The sequence below is a fragment of the Protopterus annectens genome, chromosome 3.part0, assembly GCF_019279795.1.
Source record: "Protopterus annectens isolate FY-2018-M chromosome 3.part0, PAN1.0, whole genome shotgun sequence".
Lineage (NCBI taxonomy): Eukaryota > Metazoa > Chordata > Ceratodontiformes > Protopteridae > Protopterus > Protopterus annectens.
Window position 1 is genome coordinate 1,564,420,030 of NC_056731.1, and position 17,691 is coordinate 1,564,437,720.

Consider the following 17,691-nt stretch of genomic DNA (forward strand, 5'->3'; position numbering starts at 1 on the left):
GAGATAAAATAAGCTCTATCAAATTCTTATTTTTATTGTAATATCCTTTCAAAGCTCTATATAGATTCAGAGATTCTGCAGATTTATTAAACCTAATCCCCCTAGCTCTTCTTTCAGATACAAAATCCCCCTCTTAACTGGGTTCAGCCTTGACCCCCATATAAAGGGAAATATAATAGACATTAATTCTTTCTCATATTGTGTTGGCATTGTATAAATGTTAGCTATATATGCTATTTTACCTAATTTGATAGAATTTATCAAATGCACTTTCTTCTTATATGATAACCTAAATGTTTTCCAAAAGTTACATATCTGTCTCCTTTATTTCTTGGAATACCTTTACCCATTGCTTATTCTTATAATCATTTAATCCTAATAATAATATTCCTAACACCTCTATAGATTCTTCATTACATTTTATGTCTGCTATATTTCTCTCCCATCCAAAACCTTTACTTTCTTATTCATTTAAACATAAGCCAATCTTTCATAGTAATTTATTTAGCTTCTCACTTATCTCTTTCATCCTTTCTTTATTTCTAGTAATTATCACAATATCATCTGCGTAAGTATATATTATACATTATAGGAGTCTACTTCTAAATTTCCTAGCCCATAATACCGACGTTCAAATTCTTGAGATGACAATACCAACAGCAGCACAAGCAAGAATGGCTGAAGTTTCCCAGGGCAAGTGAACAATTACCCAGCATGTAGAAATATGCCCTTTTATTCATTGTAGTGTGATCCCAGAGTTTTATATAGATATATATGTATATATATATATATATATATATATATATATATATATATATATATATATATAGATATATAGATATATATATATATATATATATATATATATATAAGTTGGGTGTGATTGGGGTGGGGGGCATAGCCCCCCACATAGGTGGTTGTTATATCTGCCGATTGTGTTTGTTTTTGGTGTTGGACAAGTGTTTACTTGCCCTAGGTAACGTCAGCCATTCATGATTGTGTTGCTGTCAGTATTGTCATCTCGAGATTTTGAATGTCAGTATTATGGGCTTCAAGATTTGAAAGAAAGGTAATCCACATTATATGTATTTATAATTATTCTGTCATCTTATGTCCTGCAATATCTATCATTTCATTAATCTTATTCACTATAACATTCATAACTAAAGAAAACAGGATACTGCTATCTGGACATTCCTGCCTTATTCCACAATCTGTTTTTTATTTTCTCAGTTATCCATCCATTCACATTTATTCTGACATTATTCCTTTCATATACTAATTAAATTAACTGTATTATTTTCTACTTATACTATATGCTTCTTAAATTTCCCCATAAATAATCATATTGTATTTTGTCAAATGCCTTACTTAAATCTCCTATCATGATCTTTGCTTCCACTTTCCTGTTTAGAATGTCATTTATTGCTTCTTTTATTATCCATAATAAATTTTGAATTCCTTTTCCTTTCTGTTGAATATTGTTTGATCAAGTAACTTATCTATTTTTTGTTAATCTTTTAATTATTACTCTCATTAATATTTTATAGTCTGTATTATTCAATACTGTCGGTCTCCAGTTCTTTATGTCTTTTTTCCATATAAATATTATTACACCAGTACATATTTATTCACCTACTATTCCCAACTCTAGCCACTCATTCAATAGTTCTAGAAATATTACTTTTTGCCAAATTTTCATTTCAATATATGTATGACATTCAGTACCATCTGTTCCTGTCGCTGTATTCAAATTAATATCTTTTAATACCTTATTTAACTCTAACCCCTTTGTTCTAAACTTTCATTATCTTATTTAACTAACCCATTAACTTCATACTTTTGATTTTGCTTTGTATCTTTTTTAATAAATGATTGTCTTATATGTTCTTTAACAATTTCACATATCCCTTTGAGTTGTTACTTTTTTCCTTCTTTGTCCTTTAACTTATCTTTTATTTTCTTTCACCAATGTATTTAAATATGGTGCTATCTCTTCTTTCCTTCCTTGTAAACAGTACTTTTGCTTATATAGTAAATTCTTAATTCTTATTTGATTCATTTCATACATTTCTTTTTCTTTTTCATAGAAGACTCTCCCCTGGATTCATGAAGCTTGCACCAGGCGCAGGCGTAGCGTAGGCGGTATAACGCCAAATATGTCAGCCAAGCGATTCAGGTACGAACCAATCCCACATGCACTATCGGCGTATGCCAGAGCTACGTAGCCCTCGGCAAAGGTATGCAAATCACCCCAAGCGCAGTGTCGCACCATGCTAATGAAGGCATACAGCAATTTACGAAGTGGTGCAGGCGTAGCGCAAGCCCATGGAAATGTAAACCAAAAAACACGGTTTACATTTTCCCAAACAGAACATCGGAGGTATGGAAGCGGACCAGATGCATGTATTACAAAGTTAAGATATGCCAATGGCCAAATACACAGCCAATGGCACAAGAAAAGATGCACAACACCTAAAAAACAACATTTAATGTCATGTCCACAGTAACGCACAGTACAACCGCAGGGCATGTGTGTGCAAACAGGAATACAAAGGAAATATATAAAAATGGCAGAAAATCGCAATGAAAGACAAATTAGGATTGCACCATAATATGCAATGGTAGGCATGGCACACCACAAGCAAGGCGCAAGGGTTGCCAGGGCCCGGGACAGTGTTCGGCTGTAACTATGAATTAGTAGTCAATGCCATGCAAATGAGGCAGGTAATACTGAATCGCAAACGCCCCACGGATTAAGGATGTACCTGACGCAGTGCTATAACACTGAGGAGTGTATCAAAGGTGATACATGACATCAGCAGAGGGTGTGCCACCGTATCAGTAAGCACATTGGAGCAATGCAAATCTGGCCTGGCCATTGCTACAAAGCTGAAGGACAGGGTGGGGAGGAGGGTATAGGACCATTTAGTTGAGAGCACACATGGTGCCTGAAAGCACATGTGTACGGGATGAACTGCGTCGAAACCCGGTAAGCGGATGCACGCGCCGCGAACAATAGCACAAAGAGGAAGGTCAGGGGAAGAAAAGAAGGAAATGTCGAAGCAGGGTAATTGGCGTACTAATGAGCAATTAACACCAATCAACTCACGGCGTTAATCGACAGTAGACAAGCCTACATGCAGAAACCTGCAAAACAGGATAGGGGAGGCATAGGATTGCAAACAAAGGTGGGGAGGACCTGGAATGCAAAGATAGGAGAACTAATGAAATGTAAAAGTAGATGCTGGTGCTGGCTACCCAAAATACGGCACAGCTCGAACAGAGAAGAATTCTTTAATAAAATATAATCCACACAGTTAAACACGAATCATCTGATGTTACACATTAAAAACAAATTATCTGGTTAAGCGCTTTCATCTGTAATCTACAGACTTCTTCAGAACCATGTAACATTTAAAATCACTTGTTTAAAAAAATATTTTGGCGCCAAAAACTTTTCAAATTGATGAACTTAAAGAGACATACTAATATATTGAATAAAATATGTAAAATACATACATTTTCATGCTGCACATAATTAATTGTAATCTAAGTATCATATAAAAATGTAAAAATACTAATATAAATCCTGACTAAACATTTAACTGCATACTATACTATATTACATAAAAAATAAAATATTAAAATATTAAAAAATATTAAAAAAAAATTTTATGTATAAATATATATAAATATATATATAAAAATGTGAATGCATAAATAATAATACAAATGCACAAATACAATACTATGTCAAGGTGAGAAGTGGCTTGATGCTTATACTTTCATTGATGCCAGGAAATTTGGTGGCATCTGTCAATATTTGCCATTTACTCTCTTTCATTGCTAATAATGCTTTCCAATTCCCACCTTGTGACAATATATCCACTTGATCTATAGCAAATTTAAATTGTGCATTATTTTTATCTTTTACCTTAATTTTGTACAAATGCTCATATATGCATTTTCTTAACTGTCTCTCGGTTTTACCTATATAAAATGCTGGGCAGGCGTTACATGTAGCAAGATATACTACCTGTTTGGTGTTACAATTACCTGCCCTACATCTAACACGTGTCTTATTAATATCCTCTAACTTAATATCTACCACTTCATTTATATTTCTACATTGCTTACAAGATCCACATTTTTGAGTACCAGTGGATTTCTTTTTAGGATATGTACTATATGCTGCTTTTTCCAATAACTTTTTAATATTTGGAGCTGTTTTATATACAAAGCTAGGATTCCTTCCCAATATTTTTTGAAAGTTGAATATCCTACACTGGCTAATATTATAGGCATTCCCAAGGTACATAAGAGTTTAACACACCCTCCTTTTAGACCTATTATTTCTGGTTCTAGATCTAAAACATATAATATGGGTGTAGCTATTGACAGATGGACTAAATCCATTTATGAGAATATATCACATTTAACTAAGGATTCTTGGAATTTTTAGAGTAAACTTACGCCTAATATTTGGAATGCAGGACTTATTTTTATTACCATTGATGTGGTAGATTTATTTTCATGTATACCCAGAGATATTGGACTTGAATATTTTTGCAATAGTTTGAGAAATTTTTCCAGTATGAATTGGGATAGAAATTGTCTTAATTCTGACATGATGGGATTAGTACTTGATCATAATTATATTCATTTCCAAGGGGAATTTTTTAGACAGTGTAAAGGAGTGGCTATGGGGGCATCTTGTGCCCCTATTTTCGCCAATCTTGTTATGTTAGAATGGGAGTTAACATAGCCAGAATCTGGGTAAATTCGGTGCGTGTTACCGGAAGGTCATTGGTGGTGTCTTTCAATAAATAATAATTCAACCAACTTAGTTGTGGACCTAATGAGGGTAGTACTTGAAAATAATTTCATCTTTTTTAATGGGGAACTTTTCAAACAATGCAAGGGGGTGGCTATGGGAGCCTCCTGTGCCACTCTCTATGCTAATGTGGTCCTCCATAGATGGGAGTGTACATATATTTTTACACCATCTTGGGAAAAACAACTGGTTTATTACCACAGGTATTTGGACGACATCTGCATCCTTTGGGGAGGTACTGAAAATGAGCTAACTGCTTTTTTAAGCTACATAAACACTACCACTAACTTTCTCCGGTTTACATATTCTGTTAGTAGCACTGAGCTTCATTACCTGGATGCCACTATCTACAAGGATCAGATAACCGGTGGTTTTCAATCTAAGATCTTCCGGAAGCCCACTTTTTCTAACTCATTACTGCACTACAACAGTTTACATCCCTTTTATCAGAAAAAAGGAATAGTTAAGGGGCAGTTAATTAGGGCTTCCAGGATGTGTAGCAAGTTTGAAGATTTTAACAAAGAAATCACAACGCTACACTCTATGTTTCTCAAACGTGGGTATCCCTTGGATTTATTAACAACATTAACAGCAGAGGTAAGGGCGCTAAGGGATTCTTCCTATGCACCACTTCTTGGCAAAGGTTCAATGAATTTAACCCCTTCCCCGGCACCTAGTGTGGATCAACTAGGCAACAAATTCATCTACACATACTCCAGTAATGCCCTGGAGATAGAAAGGGTGGTTTCGAAATATTGGTCAGTTCTCACATCTCACGAGGATCTCAAACAGAACCTTCCTTCTAAGCCAAAATTTATTAGAAAGAGAGGTACCAATTTTAAAGAACTGTTTGAGAGGAGACCACGGTTGCATGAAAGCAGGCAGCAACCACGCAGAGGGACTTTTAAATGTGGAGCCTGCAGTAAGTGTCATGCAATTTTGAACGAACCCAATTTATTTCTTAAATCAAGAAAATTCAGCATTCAACCGCATGTTTTTTTCTCTTGTGGCACAAAGGGGGTAGTTTACTTGGGCTTATGCACGACCTGCTCAAGTTTTTATGTAGGGAAAACTGAAAGGGAATTAAGAAAGAGGCTCTATGAGCATTATTACAACATAGAAAAGAAAAAAGAAAACAATGCTTTCTATAAGCACTCTCTCAGCTGCCCCAACTTCAAGTTGAAGTTCATAGTTCTTGAGCAGGTCACCCCTGATGTCAGGGGAGGGGACTGGGAGGCCACTTTGGAATACAGGGAGCTCATATGGCAGCTGAGGCTAGATGCAGGAAAACCACCTGGACTTAATGACACCATAAGTATCAGCTCAGTGTTAAGATTAAGAAGGGCAAGGCTATGACAGTTGCTCATTGGGAACTGACATTCCCATTTTCCAACTTTCATTTTATTTTCCGCTGGTGACACTCCCCTGTCTGCTTTTACATCTTTTGGAATATTGTTCAGTATTTTTAATGGTTTGGATTTTAAAGGAATTGACATATCGGTATAATTTCAGCACTCTGAATTATTTTATTATTCATTCCGTAAAAAAGTAAATGGGATATTTAATATTAAATTATTTGTTTTTAAACTATTTGTTTTTAAATTACATGTAAAAAATGTAATTTTGATGATTTTACAACTGTGAGTATACAATCTAATATTTAATATTGAACAACTTGATTTTGGATGAATGGTTACTCACTCATCCATTGTATTTGGATTGCAGATGTCTTTTAACTTAAATAAGAACTGTCTTTTTAAAAGTTGAGATGGAAATCAATTAATTAATTTACTATGTGCTATTTAAGCAGGGGTTGTAATTATTGGACTGTTTTTACTTGAGAAAGCTGGGAATATTCAGAGCGAAAGCGCTTGTGTCTAGTAATTGTCCTTGGATTGGTCTGGAATCTATTTTTATTTCTTGTTCGTGGAATAAAAGCAATTTTGCTAACCATACTATCACGTACATTATTCTGCTGAGCTGCCTGGAAACGTTTTTGTTATTGGTTCTGTTCGTTGTTTTACACATATGTCATATGCTGCCTGGCTGTAGACACCACAGCTGAATGCAGTCACATACTGCCTACACAGAGGCATTGTATGTCTGTTGTACAAGTCCATGTCCAACACAGAAGTAATGGACATGCTCCACCCCAGAAAACTCAAAGCCATCGGAGCTGTGTGAGTCAGAGATGTCAACCTCAACACATAATCAAATAGGATGTGCTGGAGAGACAGATACCTAACCCTGAGGCTCTCCACACCCTGGAACAGAATACCACTACATGTTAGGCACAGCCCCTCACTGACACTCTTCAACAGGAAGTTTGCAAAATGGATGAATAATTGTAGATGTACACTGGGGGTCTTTACTGTGTCATGTCCAGACAGAGGCAAAGCTAAGTAAATCATAAATGGCCATAATATTCACATAGCAAGGGGTGGCAAAAGCCACACACACTGTGGCTAGGCTTACAAATGCCCTAGGGTGGATAGCCTAGTATGAACCTATGAACCTATTATGATAGAAATTGTACAGGACACTAAGGATAATCCCAAGGCTGCTGCAACTGATGGTAGGAAGCGTGTTGTGAATTCCCAGATATGCTCTGGATCACACAAATATTACAAACAACATACCAAACACACACACGTATTGCCAACATACATCCTGACAGGTGCAGTGCAAACCCCCCCCCCATAATGCAAAATATCTTTCCCAGCAGACTGCTGCCTCCCTGACATTATGTCAGCCTTACCACAGGATATGTACCCAAAGAGCAGTGTACAACAACAGTGGTCGTTCTCAAGAAAGGTGTCACCTGAATGGATACTAAAAACAACCACCACAGAATCCTGAGAAGCTTGGTCTGCACAGCTATGGAAAGGATCAGCATGTACCTCAGACATAAAGATATTGGGGATCTATTGACACCCGACCCTACCCAGTGTGGGTTTATTAACTGCAGACCCTGCCCCTAAACATGTGTGACTCAGTTGAAACAGTAATTGAGGTCACTGATGAGGGCAATGTGGTCCACACAGCGTAGCTGGACCTTGCAAAGCCTTCCATACAATACCCTACGTGTTCAATATAGATATGCTCACCAGCTTATATATACACCCCTATGTCACTAAAGGGGTTGCAAACCAGACCAACGATAGAACTGACATGGTCAGACATGCTGCAGTCATGTCAGACTACAAACCACATATAACAGGTATCCCACAAAGCTTGGTCCTGGGACCTTCCCCATCTGGTATATATGCCCCATAGTTACAGGTCAACATGTAAGGACTGTGCCTGAACATGTTTGCAGAGGACTACAAACTGCCCAACATATCTGACACTCCAGCTGACACAAGCATCCCACAAAAGGGCCACATAGAAACAGACAACTGGTGCCATAGCCATGTCAGCAAGTTAAATGGAGAAAACTGTATAGTCAACCTCCGTGGATATACAGTAAGTGACCACCAATTACCACATAGGTGTTAACCCATTACATACTTAACATGTAATGTCAGACCTGGGTACACAAGGTGATAGATATCCTGCATTGGACAAACATGTGGCTGTAGTGTTAACAGAAACAATCCATATACCAACCTAATCATGAAGGTTATGACATCTAGATAAGGGGAGGTCATTGTGGTTCTGCAGTTATCCTTCATCAGCATTACAATTGACTACAACAGCCCCTGTGGGGTGTACCTCAGCAGACACCTCCATCAACTGTAAAGTCCACAACATTACCTCACCAGGAGTATCAAAGAGCTTGAACAGATGTAATGTGTTGCCTGTTCATAGGTTCATACTAGGCTATCTGCCCTAGGGCATTTATAGACCTAGCCAGAATGTGTGTGGCTTTCACCATGCATTGTAAATCTATCTTGCTATGCCCTTTTCCAAGGTTAGTATACTGTGCCTCTGTCTAACAGTGACACATAAGTGATACCCAGGGTAAACCTACAATGTCCCACCCAGTCATTAATATTCCTCTTGAAGACAGTCACTGAGTGACTCTGCCTAAACTGCATTGGGATAATATTCCAGAGTGAAGGGAGCCTCTGAGTTATGAATGTGTCCCTCCAGCATGTCCTATGTATATCACTCCTGAGGTTCAAGTCTTTCCAGCGTGTAGCTTGATGGGATTTGGATATTCTGAGGTGCAGCATGACCATTAAGTCAGGGTTTGACATGGCTTTATATGTCAGGCACAGATTGCCTATGAAGAGGCAGTATGCCACTGAGTAGAGCTGCTGTTTCTTTAACCAGTCAGTATGTGGCATCTGTTTGAGCCCTTTGATCCTCTTGTTGAGGTACTTTTGTGGTCTTTCCAGTTGCTGCAGGTGTCTGGTAAAGTGCATGCCGACAGGGGCATTGTAGTCAATTATGGGCATGATGAGGGATGAGTAAAGAGGCACAATGTCCTCCCTGATCTACATGTGAATCCCTTCATGATGAGGTGGCCTATATAAAATGTTTTTCTAACCACTTTGGCCATGTGGTTGTCAATGAGAGAATGCTATCAACTTGTGTACCCCAAGGTCCATAATTCCTTCTTCTGTACTTAATGGATTAACACATATGTGGTACTTTGTGGTCACTTTGTTTTGCCAAAGGGGATGACTATACACTTTTGGCATTCAGCTTGAGGCCATGGCTGTGGCACAAGTCGTCTGTTTCTAAGAGGCCCTTTTGGAGGATGCGTGTGTTGGCTGGAGAGTTGATTATGGCGTCCAGTTTGCAGTCATCTGTGACTTGCTCAGCCACAGTCCTTCCATGTTGGCCTGTACCTCTGATAAATATATACTGAACAAGACAGATCCCAGGGCTGAGCCTTGTGGGACACCACTTATAACTGGTTTTGAGGCTGACATGGCTCCAGCAACTCTAACCATGTGTGTTCTGCCCTTGAGCCACTGTGCAATATATGTAGTGAAATAGGGGCTAATATGTACACTGGTGAGCTTCCCTAGAATGCACAAGTGGGGTATTGTATCAAAGGCTTATGCAAGGACCAGGTAGGCTGTGTAGACCACCTTCCCCTTGACAGTGGCCTTGGTGACTGTTTCAAAGAAATCAAACAGGTTTGAGAGGCAGGATCTGCCATTAACAAAGCCAAACTGTGTATGATGCAGTGTCTGTAGGTCCCCAATATCTATATTTATGAGGTTCATGATGATCCTTGCCATAGCTTTGCAGACCAAGCTATTCAGACTTATGGGGCGATAGTCTCCAGGATCCATTAAGGCACCACCTAAATGTAGAGGAACCACTGTTGCTGTACGCCACTCTTTGGCCACATATCGTGTAGTAAGGCTGGGATTGAACAGTAGTGTTATGTCTGGGTGTAGCTCTTCTTGGAGTTCATGTAGGACACAGCCTGGGACATTGTCTGGTCCCATTGATGCAGTGTTTATTTCTTTGGAGAGGGCAGCTCTTATCTGAGCATCTGAGATGTCAGGGGGGGCAGCACTCTGCTGAGAGAAATATTTGCCCTTTTGGTGTGGAGGGGGGGAGAAGTTAGCAGTGAACCTGTCCACTAGGATGTTGGCAATGTCTGTGTGTTTGGTATTTCTTTTGACATCTTGGACTACCTCTGAGCATATCTGGGAATTACCACCCAGGTTCCTAACATAACTAAAGAAAGCCTTGTGATTATCCTCAGTGTCTTGTGGAATCTTCTCAAAGATGGCCTTAGACAATCTTATGAGTGCCTGTAGTTTTCTTCTAATACTCATCAGTGATGCCTTCACATTTTGGGAGTTTGTTGTATCATTTAGTAGCTTCATCCTTCTATTGTATAGTTTGTTTATGGCTGGTGTCCACCACACATGACGTCTGCCTTTGGAGGATTGGGTCTTGCTTTTATTTGGGATTGCATGATCCATGCATTCCTGAAGGTGTCCATAGAATGCCTTTATACAGGTATCTGCAGTCTGGCCCATATTTGCAACAGGCCAGGGGGCTTTGAAGGTGTCCACATCATTTATGAGGAGTGTGAACATGCTTTACATGAGTTGTTGACTGTATTCTTCTGTGCAGGGGGTGGCCTTGGGATGTGAATATCCAGTGAGATTAGTTTATGGTCTGATCTTACCAGTGAGGGATACACTTCTGGTCTGGAGCATAGAGTCCCCATGTTGGTGATGATCAGGTTCAGTATGTTTTCCCCTCTTGTGTGAGTGGTAACAAGTTGTTCCATAGCATTTTGGTATATAGATTCTAGTAATCTTTGGGCTAGGGTGTTGGAGCTACAGTCATGCTCCCAGTCTATGTTTGGGTAGTTTAACTCACCCAATATAATGGTGTATGGACAGACCTACATATTTCCAACTGTTTTCAGGAAGGCCAAGTGCGGTTCTTGTGTATGTGAGGGTGGTCTGTAGCAGGCTCTAACCTGGAAGGCAGTTTTACCCATTGTTACTTGCATATGGATAGTCTCTGATGTTTGGTGCTTTGCCACCAACCTGGAGGTGTGGGTATCTTGGATGAATATCAATACACCCCCCCCCTTTTGTGGTTTTGTGCAAGTTTTGGGCCTGAAAAGCATGGTATGAGGTATAACTTGGTAGTGCTGGGGTGCTGTTGGTAGCCCTGAATCCGGTATCTGTTACTGCACAGATAGCGATGTTCTCCATGCTGAGGAATGTTTCGAGTGTGTGCATCATCAGGTTTAGAGTCCTGCAGTGGCATATATGACTGCTCACGTGGACAGATGCCAGGTAAGTCATATGCAAAGTGTCACAGGCAACGCATGTGAACAGGAGAAACAGTGACATTCTGTCAAGTGAGACATGAACATACATATAGTAAGCTATGCAGATGTCACTAGGAGTCCACAGAAGCTGTGTAACTCTGCATGGCAGGTCGGATCAGTATTCCAGGGTAACTGCAAGGAAACATGCATGCAAACATAGCTACTGTAAGCAGGGCTGCATGTAGTCCATTGTACAACAAACAAGCTGTACCACTTTCAGTAGGTAACACTGCAAATGCTCACCAGCTGACATATGAATACCTATGTCACCAAAGGTGATACTTACCAGACCACGGACAGAAATGACATGGCCAGACACGCTGCATCCCACATGAACACATATCACAAGCAACACAGACCTCACAAAGTCAGTGTTCTTAACAGGCACAAACACAATGTGTGACACACCTATAATAGGTGATGCCATAGTCAGACACACTGACGTCCCACTCTCCAGACTGAGCAAGGTGAGGGTCACATTTAGCTACCTGTCGGGTGATAGAATGTGCCACATAACACAAGCACTCAGGTCACTCCACAGCAAGTACAAGTATGAGGCAGTCATTGTCCATGCTGGTGTGAACAACCTGAGACGTACCTCCCTGGACCACATGGAAAGAGACACAGATGAGCTCTTACATCACCCTCTCAAACTCAGAAATCCCACACAGCCTTCATGATGACACAGGAGAGTATAGATTTCTCTGCAAACACCATCATACTGGGTGACTTCAACTACCCAAACATAGACTGTGAACATTACTCAAGACACAATACCCAAGCTCTAGGGTTCCCATAGTTCAGAAACTCTTTAGCTATGGAACAAGTAGTCAACATTCCCACAAGAGGGGAAAATATACTAGACCTGATCATCACAAACATGAGTTCAAAATGCTCACCACTTGAAGTATATCCCTCATTGTTGCAATCGAACCATATACTAATCACACTGGAGTACTGGATCCCCCACATATGCAAACCTCAAACACATCTATGTGTGTGCGGGAAATGCCCCTATTAGCAACTGTGAAAGTACACTACAGGATGCAGATTCCCCTTTTGAAACACTGATGATGTCAGCACTCTATAACTATATTACCCGAATTAAAGCCCCCCAGTAATTCGTATAGCATGCTCTGCTAATGCATCTGTCTTTAGTGTCATAACATAATTAGGTAGGGGTTTGAATCCTGCAAAGGGAATGTATGTGAGTGGGGTTTGTGTGTGTGCATAATGCTGTGAGGGAAAAATGCCTTTTGCCAACTGGGAGAACACACTACAGGGTGCACATGCCTCTTCCTAAACACAGATGATGTCAGCACCCTCAAAGTACAGCATTAGAAAGGATTTCTCCCACTAATGCAAATAGCGCACTCTGCTAATGTGTCTATCTCTAGTGTCATAACACAGTTAGGTAGGAATTTGAATCTTGCAAATGGAAAGTATGTGTTTTAGTGTGAGTGGGGTTAGTGTGTGTGTGCACAATGCTGGGGGTGGGATGTGGCTTTTGCCAAATGGGGCTACGCACTGCAGGGTGCACATTTCCCTTAACAAACAGCGATGTTGACAGCACCCTATACAAACAACATGACAACAGACAACTGCCAGTACTCAGTATAGTGCTACATGCTACTGTAACACGCACATGTACCAGAACATACCTAGATAGTGTTTTGAAACCTGAATGTGGCAAGTGTGTGGATGTGGGATGTTTCTGTGTGTGCATTTCCATATGGAAAACATGTTGGATGTGGCAATCAGGGAACCACAGTACCTGATGCACACTACACTTTTAAACTAATGAGGTTGCCTGCACCCTGTGAGTACAGGTAGAGAAGAGGAAATCGGTAGTAATCCAAATAGTGCACTTTTTAAATGTGTACCTGTCATGTGTCGACAGCTACTCATGTAGGGTAATAAATAATGGAAATGGCAGGTGAGCATGTGCATGTGTGGGGTAGCAGGGTGTGTGTAAATGCATGTGTGACAGAACAGATACATATAGCTGAATCTACAATACAGCACATGATGCACATTCCCATAGTCAATGGTAGCATGTGATGGTGTGCAGCTGGTACACTTTGGTAAGTAGTATGGGTGCAGATAACAATTCAGGACATTCATACAGTTACTGCAGCAGGAATGCTGGGATATACACACAATCATAGTGGAACAGTGAACAGTTACCAACATGTTACTACTTATACAGATCTATGTAGTCACCCTGTGCATCAGCAACGTGTTTACCTTTTCCTGCACTGATGTTGTAGTATGCAGGAGGTGGCACAGTGTCATCATATGCACAGGGTGTGGGTTAGGTATGCCCAAGCCAGCCACTGGTGCCACCAATTGACATGTGTGTGTATGTGTGTTTGTGAGGGGCAGCAGTACAGAGTGGACCAGTGTTGGTGCAGTGTGTGTGTGTGTGTATGTGTTTGCCCTAGGTGTTAAATTTCTGCATGTGTGTAAGCACGCACACAGTCCCACATAATGGCTGCCATGTACAGGGTTTTGTGGACAGCCACAGACTGTACCTGTCAGGTCATCCAGATCAGTGTCTGTGGGCACGGACACGGTACCTGTGCCTGGCAGAGGTGCTACGGACCGTATCCGGTCCTAACCCAGACTGGGTACTGTCATCGGAAGTGGGTGTGTGTTGACTGGACACAGTTCCCTGTTGGGACTGTCCAGAGCCACGTGCACGTGGTCTCCTGGGGCGTCCTGATGACAGCACTAACCCAGCATTGCTGGGGCTGCTGCTGGCACTTGAGGTGCGTGAGTGGGCCTGTTGTCGTCCACGGCGACTGCCAGCTGGTGCTGTTGCCGGCATACGGCCACGTTGATGCCGCAAACGCACACCATCGCCCTGGCCCATGGACATCTGGTTGTGGAGCAGCTGTTGTATGTCCCCACAATGTCTGTCAACGACATCTGTGAAATTACGAATAGCATTCGCAATGTCACGCATGCCATCTGTCATGGCTGTGCGACATGCTGTCAGCTCCCTCAGACCCTGTCTGGTGTACCTTTCCATACGCGCCTGTGCCTGCATAACAGTCCGAAACATAGTGGAGATTGCACTCAAGTCACTCCAAGGCAAGTACAAATATGACTCACTCATTGTCCATGCTGGTGTGAATAACCTGACACATACCTCCCTGGACTACATGAAAAGAGACAGAAAGGAGCTCTCTGAGCATGTAGCCCAAGACAGTATGACCCTGACCTTGAGTAGCATCTTACCCTTACCAAGAATGATGCCACAATATCAAGGCAAGATGATCACTTTCAACAATTGACTGAAGTACTGGTGTCATTCAAAGGTGATCCAATGCCTGTCAGCTTGGGATGATATGCTGTACAAGCCACGATACTTTGCTAGGGACAGCTTGCACCTGTCACCCCTGGGCTTTTGGATTTTGGCAAAGGCTCTTGCTACACCCATAGTGCCTTTATTAGGCAAGGCTCATAAGGCAAACCCACATCCATAGGTATCACAAAGGATGAGGAACTAACAGTAATGCTACTCAACGCCAGAAGTCTAAACCTCAAGATACACGCACTCAAAACTCTACTTAGCATTATGGACATCGATATCTGTGCAGTAACAGAAACCTGGTTCAGGTTTCCCAAGAGCACACCAGCACTACCAGGTTATACCTGTTACCATTCTTGTCGGCCCCAACACTTGGACCAAACAACAAAAGGAGGGGGAGCATCAATATTCATCAAAGATACCCACACCACCACATTGGTGGCAAAGTACCACATAGGTGTTAAGCCATTAAGTACAGAAGAAGTAATTGGGGACCTGGGGAACAAACTTGATAGCAATCTGTCATTTAACAACCACGTGGCCAAAGTGGATTAAAAAACATGTTATATAGCCCAGCTAATCATGAAGGGATTCACATGCACATCAGGGGAGGTCATCGTGCCTCTTTACTCATCCATCATCTGGCCTATAATTGAGTACAATGCCCCTTTTGGGATGTACCTAACCAGACACCTACAGCAATTGGAAAAACCCCAACAGTACCTCATCAAGAGGATCAAAGGGCTCAAACAGATGCCATATGCTGCCCGGTTAAAGAAAATCCAGCTGGACTCAGTGGCATACTGCCTGTTCAGAGGCAATCTGTGCCTGACATATACAGCCATGTCTAACCCAGAAGTAATGGACATGCTGCACCTCAGGAAATCAAAATCCCATACAGCCACACGCTCAAGAGACCTGAACCTTAGCACTGAAATAAATAGGACATGCTGGAGGGACAGATTCATAACCCAGAGGCTCCCTTCACTCTGTAATGAACTCACAGTATAGGTTAGGCAGAGTCCCTCATTGACTCTCTTCCATAGGAATCTGGATGAGTGGATGGGAGATCATAGTTGTACCCCGGGTATCACTTCTATGTCACTGTTAGACAGAGGCACAGTATACTAACCTCGGAAAAGGGCATAGCAAAATCAATTTTAATTGGGTGGCAAAAGACAAACACATTCTGGCTAGGCTTATCAATGCCCAAGGGCAAATAGCCTAGTATGAACCTATGAACCTATGTGTACTGCCATACTACTTCTGCCATATGTTGCATGTGTGTGCGTTGTGGGGGATGCGCAGGTAATGGCCAGATATTTCTGTACAGGCAACACTTCTGAAGCACTCTGGGTGTTCATCCCAACATACTGTATGTGTGTTGCCATCCAACACTGTGATGTGGACACACATTACTCAGCCTGGATATACATATCCCAACAACACCACAAGCACAGTACACTACCTTGCTATGTATGTATGTAATTACACAGTTATTCACTAGTTAGGACTGTGATGCTATCCATGCAGCCCACTGGGCCAGTGGAAGCCACAACACACACTGCTGGCCCCTTTGCAAAAGCTTACCACAGACATCCCACATAATGCATGTAATGTGCACACACATATCTAACCCAGACCGTATGCACACCACTTATTTATCCTGTCCAGTGGACTACAGATACAGGCACATTGTATAACAATAGCAGGAGGCTACTGCAGCACAGAGCAGATTCACATGAAGGCAAGGCATCTGTGGTCAGCAGTGGTAAGATGCTTCACATTCACCAAATGCACAGATATTGGCAACATTGTTGCAGACAGTTTAGGTGCAGGTATCCCCCCCCATTCTCCTACACAAGTGGAATTAGTTATCACAGATGAATGTAACCTCCCTATCATCTCACATGTCCAGGTGAGGGCCACCCTCAACATTGCAGAACACAAAGCATCACTGTTACAAAATGGTTTCCCTGGATGTGTGATACGTTCACCCCTAGAGGACATAGCACCACATTACAGACTGATATTAAACCCTGGCCATACTGCAGGATATGTACCTGAACAGTGCCATACATAAACAGTGGTCCCACACCAATGAGGAGGAACCTCTACTGACCCTGGGAACTACTGCATCATATGCATAATTGGCCTTGTGTGACTGGAGACATGGATACCAAGAAATTTGCTCTCAAGGTGAATCTTGGCATAGCTAATGGTAAACCAGATGGCCTGCAGTCCCGAATTTCAGCTCCACATGTAGGTGGAGCTGTACTGCTGGTATCGGGACTCATAATAGGCTTCATGCCTGCATTAACTGACTCTGCCCTACAGATGGAGCTCCTGTGCAGCATCAGTATGTCAGACCTAGTATTTCAGGAAAGCTGTGTGCCTGCAACACCAGATTTGACATACAGATGGAGCTGTTGCATCAGAGAACTTCAGTTATAAATGGCAACTCCAAGCCCCTCCCACCTTCAGCAAAGCTAAACATCCGTCTTAATTGGGAAGCGTAAAATGTTGGCTACACATCAGTTTAATGAAGAACAGTGTCAAGCAAAAAATGCAATGTTTCAACAGCCTCACTCAACACAGTTGATGTCAGTGATCAGTATACCATAGTGGGGACAAATCTGAACAGAAGAGCAAACCCAGAAATAATCTAACCTTTGATTCGAAGTTTTGAACTATTAATATTATTAACTTGAAACAGAATAACATAACATGAATTAATACACAATTTCTAAAACTTTTTAAAATTTTTTTTTC